Raw genomic sequence first — 12798 nt, forward strand, 5'->3', positions numbered from 1 at the left:
ATATTTTGGTTGCAGTGCTGTAACTACTCTTTTAAAATAGGTTATTGAAAACCAGATTTTAAGTCCTATACAAATGTCTGTGTAAATTAGTCTGATAACTACACTGCCTGGCCAAAAAAAGGTCACCACCTGGATTAAACTAAGCAATTAGGTAAGATCCTCCCATTGGATAATTACTGCATGGGTGATTATGTTTCAGCTGGCAACAAGTTATTAATCCTAACTGATGCAGTGAGTAGCCTCTCATTTGTTAAACAACCATGTTGAAAGACACATCCTGTGGTCGTGGAAAAGATGTTAATCTGTTTCAGAACGGTCAAATTATTGGCATGCATCAAGCAGAGAAAACATCTAAGGAGATTGCTGAAACTACTAAAATCGGGTTAAGAACTGTCCAACGCATTATTAAAAAGTGGAAGGACAGTGGGAAAACATCATCTTTGAGGAAGGAATGTGGTGGGGAAAAAATCTTGAATGATCGTGATCGGTGATCGCTTAAACCTTTGGTGAAAACAAATCGTAGAAAAACTTCAGTAGAACTGTTGGGATATGTTTAATAGTGAAAGTAAGAGCATTTCCACACGCACAATGCGAAAGGAACTCAAGGGATTGGGACTAAACAGCATAAAGATTGGACACTGGAGCAATGGAAGAAGTTCATGTGGTCTGATGAGTCCAGATTTACCCTGTTCCAGAGGGATGGGCGCAACAGGGTAAGAAGAAAGGCGGCTGAAGTGATGCACCCATCATGCTTAGTGCCTACCGTACAAGCCTGTGGGGGCGATGAAACGATGCCACAGCGAATGTGTGCCGTAATCAAAGCTAAAGGCGGTCCAACGAAATATTAGAGTGTGTGACCTTTTTTTTGGCCAGGCAGTGTATGTTTTATAACAACTGAGAATGCAACTTATGTTTGAGGGTTGTACACTGAGGGGTGTTTTCCTAGACAGGGTTTAACTTAAGCCAGTAGGCCTTAGTCTGGAATAGTAAATCATGTCTTTAAAAAGGACTTTCTGAAACACAGATTAACTACTGATTACTAACACCTGGACTATGGAGTCCCAGACTAGCTTTATTTAAAACCACCTGTGCTAGTTTGAATTAGGTGGAGCAAAGCTGCCTACAAAAATGGAATGGATCCAGAAACGCTTAAAATTGATTGAACTGGAGAAGCAAATACAAGTATGACCATGGCAGAAGAGACTGCGATCAAAAAACTTCAGAAAAAGTTGGGACAGTATGGAAAATGCAAATACAATAAAAACACAGTTTCTTACATTTAATCCAAGTTTAAACCCAAGTTCATGTTTTGTCTGCTCAACTTCATTTTATTTCTTAATATACCTCCATTCCTGCATTTCAGGCCTGCAACACATTCCAAAAAAGTTCGGATGGGGGCAATTTAGGGCTAGTATTTTGTTTGTTTATTAGGATTTTAACATCATGTTTTACACTTTGGTTACATTCATGACAGGAACTGTAGGTACTCATTACACAAGGTTCATCAGTGTACAAGGTCAAATCGAACACAATCATGGACAATTTAGTGTCTCCAATTCACCTCACTTGCATGTCTTTGGACTGTGGGAGGAAACTGGCGCACTCGGAAAGAACCCACACAGACATGGGGAGAACATGCAAACTCCACACAGAAAGGACCCGGACCGCGATCGAACCCAGGACCTTCTTGCTGTGAGGCGACAGTGCTACCCACTTAGCCACTGTGCCACCCTTTAGGGCTAGTAATGAGGTGATTCCAAACAGGTGATGTAAACAGATGATTGCAGCATCCAGGAAAGGAAAGTCTGTGATGAGCAAAGTTTGTCAACAAATGTGTGAGAAAATGATAAAAATGTTTAAAAACAATGAATCTCAAAGAAAGATTGGAGGGGATTTGCATATTTCTCCTTCTACAGTGCATATTATCATTAAACAATTTAAGGAATCGGAAAGGAATTTCAGTTCATAAAGGCCAAGGGCACAAGCTTAAGCTGAACGCCCGTGATCTTCCATCCCTCAGACGACACTGCATCAAGAACTGCCACATGGGTGAGGGATTAATTTATCAAACCTTTATTAAGCACTACAATACAGAGTTACATGCATAAATGATACTTAAAACTTTACTGTGCAAAAAAGAAGCCTTATGTTAACCATGTCCAGAAGTGGCGTCGACTTCTCTGGGTTCGGAGGCATCTAGGGTGGACCATCACACAGTGGAAACGTGTATTGTGGTCAGATGAATCAGCATTCCAGGTCTTTTTTTGGAAAAAAAATGGACGCTGTGTGCTCCGGACCAAAGAGGAAAAGAACCATCCAGGCTGTTATCAGCTACAAGGCCGAAAGCCAGGGTCTGTCATGGTATGGGGCTGTGTCAGTGCCAGGGTCTGTCATGGTATGGGGGTGTGTCAGTGCCAGGGTCTGTCATGGTATGGGTCTGTGTCACTGCCCTTGGCAAAGGTCATTTACACTTATGTGATGGCAGCATTAATGCAGAAAAGTACAATGAGATCTTAGAGCAACATGTGCTGGATGTTTATTAATAAATGAAATGAAGCTGAGCAGACAAAACATGAAATATCTCAGGTTCCTACTGTCTGCAATCAAATAAAACCAAAGTAAATGTAAGAAACTCTGTGTTTTTATTATTTGCATTTTCCATACTGTCCCAACTTTTCTGATTTGGGGTTGTACATTCTAAAACGATCTCAAAAATGTCATCAGAATTAAGTAATGGGTCACTTTTGTCAGCAAGAACATGTCTAGCTGGTGGTACTTGCTGATTTTCATTGACAGTACAAGTAATCCATTTGTTTTCTTTGATGAACATTAATCTGAAGTTAAACCTGCCTCCTCTGAGGTTTAAATTAAGCCTCAATTTAGTCCTATAGCTCTAATCTTCCTTCTAGAAATCAAATTAGATAATTCAGAATTAGGCTAAATCTAGGCCTATTTTAAGCCATGACTGAGAAAGCAGATTTCTGTTAATCTAGGTTAAAAGGCCGTTTTAGTCTAGAACAGGGGTGTCAAACTCAAGGCCCGCGGGCCAAATCCGGCCCGCCACATCATTTTATGTGGCCCGCGAGAGCTTAAAAGACGTACAAGTATGATTGTTGTGATGGTTCGAGTCATTACAGAGACGTACTTATAATTTAATGGGGCAACCGCTGACATCGTAGTCATAGAAGTTAATTCTCTTGCAATCCAATACAGAAGATATTGTACTAGATGTAACACTTAACTCCAGCTATGTGCATGTACTGTATTAAGTTTTTATTGTTTGTATTTTGTAGTTTTACTACATTTTGTGCATTTTGATGCACACAGTGTATCACACAGTTGGGAAGCAAATAAAACCGACGTAACTGTATTTTGGAGGGAGCTGTGTGTCTGTCTAACTGAGAAAGGGGGAAAACTTGGTGAGGGCAGAACAATTGTCTTAAAATACACTGTAAAATCATACATTAACTGCATCTCTCACAATGCATGCCGATTTTGTGACCTAGATGATGTTGAGAAATGTACAAGAAGAGAAAACTGAAGCAGAAGGAAGGTAATTTAATGAAAGATGGGAAAGTGAATACAAGTTTGTGCTTCAAGAAGAAAAAACAGTACATCTCGTGTTATGAGGCCGTGTCTGTGGTAAAGGAGTGCAATATAAATGTAGATATACTGTACATTATAAATATACTGTATAAATTTGGCATTTTGACACCAAACAGAATTTAGCCTCCAAGAAAAACAACAAATTGTCCAAGACTTAAAAGGCAGACTGCAATCACAGCAGGATACGTTACAATTGGCCCTTTGAGGGCCACCGTAATGCAGATGTGGCCCTCGGTGAAAATGAGTTTGACACCACTGGTCTAGAACTAGGCTTAATCTCTGTCTGGGAAACCACCCCTGAATGTTTACAGTTTAAATCTTTACCTGTTTTACTACCTGCAGAGCATCACACACATTTACTTCTTTACTTGCTCAGCATGTAGAGCACCTGGTCCACCTTATGGGTTGTCTAGGGGGGTCCCAGAAAATTTAAGTACCCTGAAAAGAACTGACATTTTCATGATTTTTTTAAAAAGGTTTTTAATTTTCGTTCACCCAACAACTTACTAAAACATTATATTGTTTTTTTTATTGGTTTTTAAATTTTGTAATTAAACTTAAATTATACAAACTTTTAAATAAATCATTCAACTGGGAAGTTAAACATTATTAGCACAATTATCTTTAATAGTCTGGGGGCCAATTTTGAAAAGTGCTTCCGTTAACACTTTTGCTACTGTTTGAGTACAAGCAGACAACCCATTTTTTTAGTTAGAAGGGACCCAGAGGTTATGTTTTAAGGTGGTTGTCAAGTTTGAAAATTCTTTTTGTGATTTTTATAAGCAATCTTGTGTCAATTTTTAGGTTTTGGTTTAACATGACGTGTGTATATAAAATGTTGAATATCTCCACAACCACATGGGCTACAAACATGACAATGGTATCAAATGAAAGCTAATGATTGTGGCTTGTCTATAGAAGTGACAGAAACATGCAGCCAAGTTCTGGAGCTGTTTATGGCTGTTACTTGGATGTATGTCAACAAAGATGTTGGATATGTCCTTAGAGAGATGTGGTGTCTTCAGGTGTGTCCACGATGGATGCAGTCCAGGAGCTTGGATGGTTGATTGCATGGCGATATGTCACACCTCCATTGTTCATCCATGTGCAATCCCATGCAGTGAAACCATGTTGGAGTGTGGCAGGTAGACATGTTGTTCTAGTGGGCTTCAACAGTCAACCAGGCAGATCGTCATGCAGACATACCCAGCTCACCATCCAACTTCTGGGTATTTCTGTGGGAAACACAAAGAAACGTACGCAGTGAACTGTTCCTCATTGAGTTTAGTCTCTTTAATTAATTTAATTAATTAATTTACTTGTCATGTAAGGTTACTTGCTGCTCCTCACTATCTGTCCCTTAGGAGGGGCTGCTATGGTAATATACAGTGTGTGGAAATCTTCACCACAGAGTTTGGCCCCCGTAGTTTTAGACACATACAGTTCTTCTCTTGTGGCTCTGTATATTACCCACCCCTCCTCTTACTGACCCTAAATTAATTCAGAGGAGCAGACACAACCTTACATGTATTCTCATGTTTTCTTTCCCTCACATTTCACTGTTGAGTCAGTAATCCAAGTTCTCAGCTTGGAGAATCAGACTTTAACTTAGAAATGGAAGATGTGTTATTACTGCTACGCTCAGTATTAGTAAGTGGCTGGTGGTAAAAACTTGTCCTTTTCGCTACTTCATCAGCAAATCTGTTGCCTTGTGCTTCAAATGAAATGCCCCCAGTGTGTGATTTGACTTTAACAATAGCTAAATCTGTAGGTAAGTTAACTGCCTCCAAAAGATTCTGTACCGAATCAGCATTTTTAACAGGGGTACCTGCAGCCGTCAGGAAACCTCTATGTTTCCGCAATGTCCAAAATCATGGACCACCCCAAATGCATAACAAGAATCTGTATAAACCATAGCCCTCTTGCCTGATGCAAGTTTACATGCTTTAGTTAGGGCCACCAACTCAGCCTGCTGTGCTGAGTAAGAAGGAGGAAGACTACCACTGGCTGAAGTTAGGTAGCTGTCAGTTACTGCCCATCCAGATCTACGCTGACCATCACTGTGGTTTGAGAAACTGTCAGTAAAAAGAATCAAATCAGGGTTATCGAGAGGGGCATCTTTAAAAACAAAATGAGGATTAGATAATTCAATGCAATCATGGTCGTCTCCTTCCTCAGTGGCATCAGTCAGTGAAGACATCATAAGAGAGGAAGGATTGTTCATGGTTGCATTCTGAATTACCACATTAGGAGCTGTCAAAACTGCAAGCCAGTTACCCCACCTGGAGGTAGTTACTGACAAGACATGACCATTATTGAGTAGTGCTGACACAGAATGAGGACCTTTGACTACTATTATTTGTTCTAGCGTTCATGACGTTTTGTCCAGGGTTACCTTTAAGCAGATCGTATAGTGGTTGTGAAATTGCAGCATAAGAATGTATCCAGGGTCTCCAGTATTTGCATAGATGTAAGAAAGCTCGCAATTTGTGCACTGTTAGTGCACTGTAGTTGCCAGTGACATTGCATTAATTGCAGAGCTTCTAGCAGGCAAAATTCATCTAGAACCCTGGGTAACCCATTGTCATGAATATTGTACACCAGCACAACACAACTGTGCTTGTCACGCAAGGCCTTGTGTTCTTTGCTAGCCAAAAGATCAGGAAATGCCCTCATATCTGTGTCATGTGTTTCTTTATTCTCACTACTCAATAGAACATTATCAACACCAAGGTTCCAAACACAAGAATCTGCAGAAATGAACAAAGAGCAGATAAGCTCCCTCAGAAAATCCATGCCAAAAATATTTTCAACTTTTCCTACCAAAAATTGCCATGAAATGCTTTTAGGCCCTAGATTAACAGATATGGGTGAAGATAAAGTTAAGGGAATACCAACATTACCCTTTCCCTCAGCTGTGATGTGTTTGTCTGTTAAAGGTAATCCTAAGGATATGCAAACGGTTTCAGACAAAGTAGTGACTTGAGCCCCTGTGTCTACAAGAAATGAACAATTCTGTTCTCTGATTTGAACATCAACGCGTTTCTCAGATACTTCCCTGATAGCACACAAAAGGACTGAAGCAGCTGGGCAAATTGGTCGAGTTTCCTTGATTTCACCTTCCCTATTATGTACCTCTGGTGATACATTAGTCACAGGTCGCATTTGAATGTGTCTTGAAAAAGATACTTGATCACTAGCATGGTCAGAATCCTTATCAGATAAAAAGAATTCCGATCCATCAGAGTGGTCAGTCTCATTACTCAAGGCATCCTCTGTGTAGCATGGCTGACCTGGCAGGGGGGTTACAGGTGGGGGACGGCACTGCTGTTTTGGTTTAGCTATGCAATTAGCATGTTGCTGCTCAAGATCTATTAGTGAATGCCTAAGGTTCACACATGTTCTCTGGGCATTTATAGCAGCTGTTTCATGCTTTTTACATTTACTGGTTAGTTCAACAACCTTTGCCTCAGCTTCTTTTAACCTTTCATCCATTGATTTCAACTTGTATTCCCAATATTGCTTATAAACAAACAGACATTCCTTCACTGATTCATGCTTAAGGCCGAAGCCTAAAGCTGTTTTACACTCAGCAGGAGTCCATATTTTATTATCAGTGAAACCCTTGCATGAAAAGTACTGATGTCTCTTTTGTTCATTAATGTGGTTCTTTACTACATCATTAATTAACTTTTCAAACTCTAAATCAGTCCACTCAGGCATTTCAGTCCCTCCCTTAACTAAGGTGCTGGATTTATAGTTAGGAGGCTTCCAGAAGTCTTTACCAATATCCTGGGCAATTTTACTTTTACTAAACATGGTGAGGAAGCAGAAAAACAAACAAATCAAAACGAAACTTTCCCTACTGACCGGGATAGCAGAACAAAGGCACTACAGCAGTAACAAAGATTTCACTTATTTTTTTAAGGAAGGTGATAGTTACAAGCACCAGTAACCAACCGAATTCTTAAACAGCTGTAAAACAGATTACACTAACAGTAACCAACAGCAAACACAGATTACGACAAAGGTAACCAACGAATTCTTAAACAGCTGTAAAACAGATTACACTAACAGTAACCAACAGCAAACACAAATTACGACAAAGGTACCAACGAATTCTTTAACAGCTGTAGACAGGTTACACTAACAGTAACCACAGCAAATACAGATCACTATCAGATGCAGTAACAATCAAACTTCCTTTCTTTCAGAGAAAATATCTGTTACAATCAGTAATAATGCATTACAATTTTCTCTTTTGCAAAGAGACTAACAGTTACCACCAGTAACACAATGCATTAAGAAGAGGATAACCTTGTCGAAGAGGATAACCTTTACTGACTCCGTTTTATCTTATTCAGCCAAAATTTCTCTTAGGTTCGAAATGGCGTTTACTTACCGAGAAGGTTTTCAGTTTGCCATCCGGGTCACGGCACCAACTGTTAGAAATTTAGCAAAACAGGAGCCAGGAGACTTCCGGGTCTTCAGGAGTAGAGTCGTTTATTAACACATACAGATAGATGTATGGGCACAGCTTGTGAGACTGACAGAAAAATCTAACTAGACATAGTTTTGGGGAGCCTTTTCTACACTCGAAGTGAGGGGAGGAATTAGGGAGAGGAGGAGGAGGTTAAGGGGGACGGAAATGACAATGAAGAGGGGGAACAAAGGTTGGGCTAGTGTAATAAAAGGGTGTTGGTTTTATAGTGCACAATGGAGGGGGTCAGGATACAGGATAACAAAAGATGTGAGGAGACACGATTAGGTGTGTAAGAGACAGGGAGTGGGGGTAATACAGGATGGGGGATCAAACAGGAGGGCTCACTCAATATACAAAATGTAAGAAAAGGGGGATAATTTCTCTTACAACACAGCACAAGTTTTAGTACTTTAATGTTCAGGCGGAATTCTAGTGTTCAAGGTGGATGCCTTCAGTGCTATTTGACTTTTGATTCATGTACCGTATTGTGAAATAAATGACATTAATATGTAATAACTGCACAGTTACAATATATTCAATTGACTCTTTTATTGCTTCATTCCTATTTTTCAAACACGAACATTTTCAACAGTTACAAGAATTTGCTTTTTCCCCATCCGAACTGCCACACAGGTTATTTGGTTAAAAGTTGAGGGACCAGCACACCATCTTTCATGTGCCAACCACAACTGGTTGGTGAGGGCAACTGTGAATGAGTCACTAATGACTGCTTCCATATTTTTGTTTGGTAGTGGGCCCTCATGAGGTGCAGAGTCAAGGCATCCTTTGTTGGTGGTAACGTATCCACATTAGCTTTTACCTTCCGAAATAGGGCACAACGAACTTCATGGATTGGGGTGCTGCTTAATTTTGAGTCATACAGTTTGCATACAAACTGTTCCGCCAAGGATAGAACACACAGAACAGTTTCCACGCTGTCCTTTTTCCTATTCCAGTGAACTGGCTAGTAGTGTCACATTCGGTAATGGCATGAAATGCCAATAGACCATGAAGAATCTCAGTTGGCATTTTGATATCATGAATGTAGCGTGGTTTCTTGACTGTACCTGCTTTCATCCAAATTTCTGGACTGAGTCGGTGGGCGAACACAAGAAGCAATACCAGTATATACAGTATGTGTCCCGGCATTGAATGATGAGCCTCTGATACCCTTTGACTGTTGCATCAAATGCATGTAGCATGTGTCTGCTTCTTCGTGTGTAGCCTGTAGGTGGGAAATATCTGTCCCAGGTGCTGATGCCACTTTCTCTGAATTGTCAAATCCCCCACTCAGCACAATTTCCTGACCATAAAGGTGGACGTGCCTTTCAAGCTCATTTAATAGGAATTGTGTCAGATTGGCCTTGTTTTTATCCATTTCAATAAAGCTATTCCAGTTAGTAGGAATCTTTACCTCTCTACTAACAATGGTGCGAATCTTTTGCAAAGTAGTGCTGCGTTTTGCCCTTGTTCCCCCCTTTATGGAGTTCTGTTGATATTGATCAAATACTCTAGTGGTGCTCCCATGTAGATTACCAGTCACTTTCTGTATGAACTCGTCAGCATAATCCCCAAAGGTTGATACATTTGGAGACTTTCCTATTGCTCTTACTAAGGCCATCCCATCAATGATGGTGCAAGTTCTCAAAACAAATGGACTTATTATTAGGGTGCCTGCGGTAGCTGGTGAACTTACCCCGGGTTCCCAGCGAAGCAGGCGTTACAGACCCACTAAACAAAAGGCTTTAAATAAGAGGCCTTGTAATTAGGGCTGACGACCCGCAGCTGCAGCTGGCCCATATAAGCCTGCGTGGTGCAGCAGTGGGCGTCGCACCTTTGGCGTTTGTTTGTGGCATGTTAGCGGTGTCCACGCACTTTTTCAGGGCAAGCTGGTTACCCCAGGCGACTACTAGATCGGTTGGGTGTGTAGGCTGAAAAGCCGAGGTAAAATAGGTTTTCTTTTACTCCTGGCAGGGAAAGTGCGGTGCGACTCCGTTCAGCCCTCGCGCTGAGTTTGTTTATCTTGCAAACCTGCTAGCATTCTCCGGTAGCAACCACCGGAGGCTAGCGGTGGCCATTTTGCCGGTTTCGTCGGTCTTTCTAAACCTCTCAGGGCTTTGCAGTTCACTAATTCCCGGGTGGCGTAGCTTGGCTGTGCTTGCCTCCCACGCCGGCATTCCCGGTTCGAATCCGCCCTTCGAGGTGTCACTAATTATCCTCTCTCTTTCTTTTACAGGACGTCTCTCCTACACCAGCGAGCTTCGTGGTGGGACGAGGCGATCCTGTTTCGCTGTTTCCGCCAGAGTGGCTCGTGGTGAGCGCGACCGCCTCGCAACCAAGCGACCGGGGTTCGCGTCTCAACTATTGTGTTTTTTTTGGCTTGTTTCTCTTTTTCAGTTTACTTTGCCAGCGGTGATCGGCGGCGGCGTCGGGGTTCTCCCGATTGTTTTTTGTTCCCGTTTTTTCCCTTTTGTCTTTGGTTTTTTAGTAAAAATAAATAAAGATTTATTTTTATCTGCATTTTTGAGTCCTCCTCCTTTCCACATAACACTTATCTCTTTCTCCCTCGCGTCACCTTGTAGTATGGTGGCCAAGTCAGCTTTGTTAGTAGGTCGGAGCACTGAATCTGTTGTAGCAAGTGACAGGAGGACTGCACACAATTCCATTTACATTTACATTTTCTGCATTTAGCAGACGCCTTTATCCAAAGCGACTTACATTACAGTTACAGTCTGAGCAATTGTGGGTTAAGGGCCTTGCTCAAGGGCCCAGCAGCAGCAACCTGGCAGTGGTGGGGCTTGAACCAGCGACCTTCTGGTTACTAAGCCAGTACCTTAACCACTAGGCTATGGCTTGCCGTATTCCTTTTGGAGAAGCTCATTAATATTAACTTCTCTGCCACTGTCCATGGATACAACGACGCAACGGAAAATATCCCTGTCAGGCTTCACACACTTGGATCCGAGTTTTTTAAGGTTGGTATCTGTGCTGTACAGGGTTGAGAATGTTTTGGGTTCTCGCTTGGCGAGGCTGTCGTGAAAGTCTATGGTCATGGTGCTCAATCGCTTTTCCACCAACTCAGAAACCATTTGTTTTCCACACTCTGCAGCATGGGTAAGGTCATTCAGTATATCTTCTGATGCAAGATCACCAGTTGTCAGAGACACTAACTCATACAAATTCTCCTGTTGGAAGACATAGTATCTCTGAAACTGGTCATTAATTTTAATGACATCATTATCCCTTCTGAGTCTTGATGGAAGGCAGTCTTTGTGGGTGTCTTCATCATCTTCTCCATCATGTGCCAGTCCAAACAGTGATCTGGTATCCTGTGCTAGGGATGCACGTTCATTGTATGTGATGGACCAACGGTTTCTAGCTGTCTCATTTCGTGTGATGCCAACCAGTCCTCCTGCAATCTTTCCAATTTTGTTGATGTGCTCAAGACACAAATCAAAAGGCACTCCATTAAAGCTATGTTTGGTCTCAAAATCACCCTCCAAGAAGCCCTGATAGACTTGTGGTGCACTTTGTGCAAGATGTTCCATGTCTGCTATGAATACAGCACCCCATCTTGTGTAATGTGTGTGATCATATGCAGCAAACCAGGGCATCATATTCTTGAATGCTGTCATGTACAGCTTCCAGTCACCACAACTCATTGCCCGTGTGAATGCCAGGAGAATAGACACGAGGTCCATGTATTGTCGCCAGAAGGTAAAGGTTGGTTTGTCTTCATTAGCCTTATCAAACTCTGAAAGGAGATCCTGAACCTCTCCAACTTTCAGCACAGGGTCTTCATAGCATGCTGCTTCAATATCTCCACATCATATGTGTTCTGAGAGTGCCTCTGCCAACTCAAAGCAGCTTTTGTCTATTGTGCTATCATTGTCATCCACCCATTGCAGAAAGGCTGGCCACAATATTCTCCAAAGTGCTTCAAAAGCAAGTTTGTGCGCACGGGCTACATGGTTCCATCCCTTTCCTTTCATTATGTTTTTAGCTGTGTTCTTTCCAAACACTCCACTTTCCTCAAGAATGTCCCTTAGTCCAGAATCAGCAAGATGCTGTCCAATGACCATGGGAAAGTTCATCTGCACATTAAAAACCACCCAAGAGAATAACCATATCCTCACACTCTTTCTGGTGGTGCCACTGAAGCATCTTTGCTTTGCAGTAGAGCTGCTCATCAAATGTTATGACTGTGAACTTTTGTCCCAGTTTTGTGGTCATTTTGTGGCAATTCTGTAAGACTGTCCATATAGTATCATAATCATGTGCTGGAGAATTTAAGATATAGGCATCATTCCAGCCACTGTCTTTGGATTAACTGATCTTGTTATTAGGTGGTTGTGCTGACACAATAGTGACCCCTATGGTGTAATAAGCTTTGGATATTTATTGATTATTAGTTTTTAAGATGATGCTTACATAAAAGTGTGATTATGTTGCACATTTGCTTATAATTACAGGATAAGATTCAGAAGTTTAAGGAAGCACTTTGGGAAAAAATCAAATTTTACCACTTTTAAGAATACAGTGATAAAATGACCAAAAAATCTTTTTCTCAGTTGACAACCTGGCTGGAACACATGTCAAGGGGTCAAATATTAATACTGGATAGGTTGTCAGCTTGTACTCAGAGATAGCACCCAAAGTTGCAATATCAGATTTGGCCCCCTGACTATAATAAAGTTCTAAACATTTGG

At 41.4% G+C, this 12798-nt stretch overlaps 1 protein-coding gene across 1 annotated transcript in view; it reads left to right on the forward strand.

Annotated features, from left to right (window-relative positions):
* The window catches only part of dip2cb (disco-interacting protein 2 homolog Cb), a 106385-nt gene that overhangs the window by 23226 nt on the left and 70361 nt on the right, over positions 1-12798 (forward strand). The gene's annotated exons all lie outside the window — the stretch shown is intronic.

This window comes from Trichomycterus rosablanca, chromosome 25 (genome assembly GCF_030014385.1).
Source record: "Trichomycterus rosablanca isolate fTriRos1 chromosome 25, fTriRos1.hap1, whole genome shotgun sequence".
Classification (NCBI taxonomy): domain Eukaryota; kingdom Metazoa; phylum Chordata; class Actinopteri; order Siluriformes; family Trichomycteridae; genus Trichomycterus; species Trichomycterus rosablanca.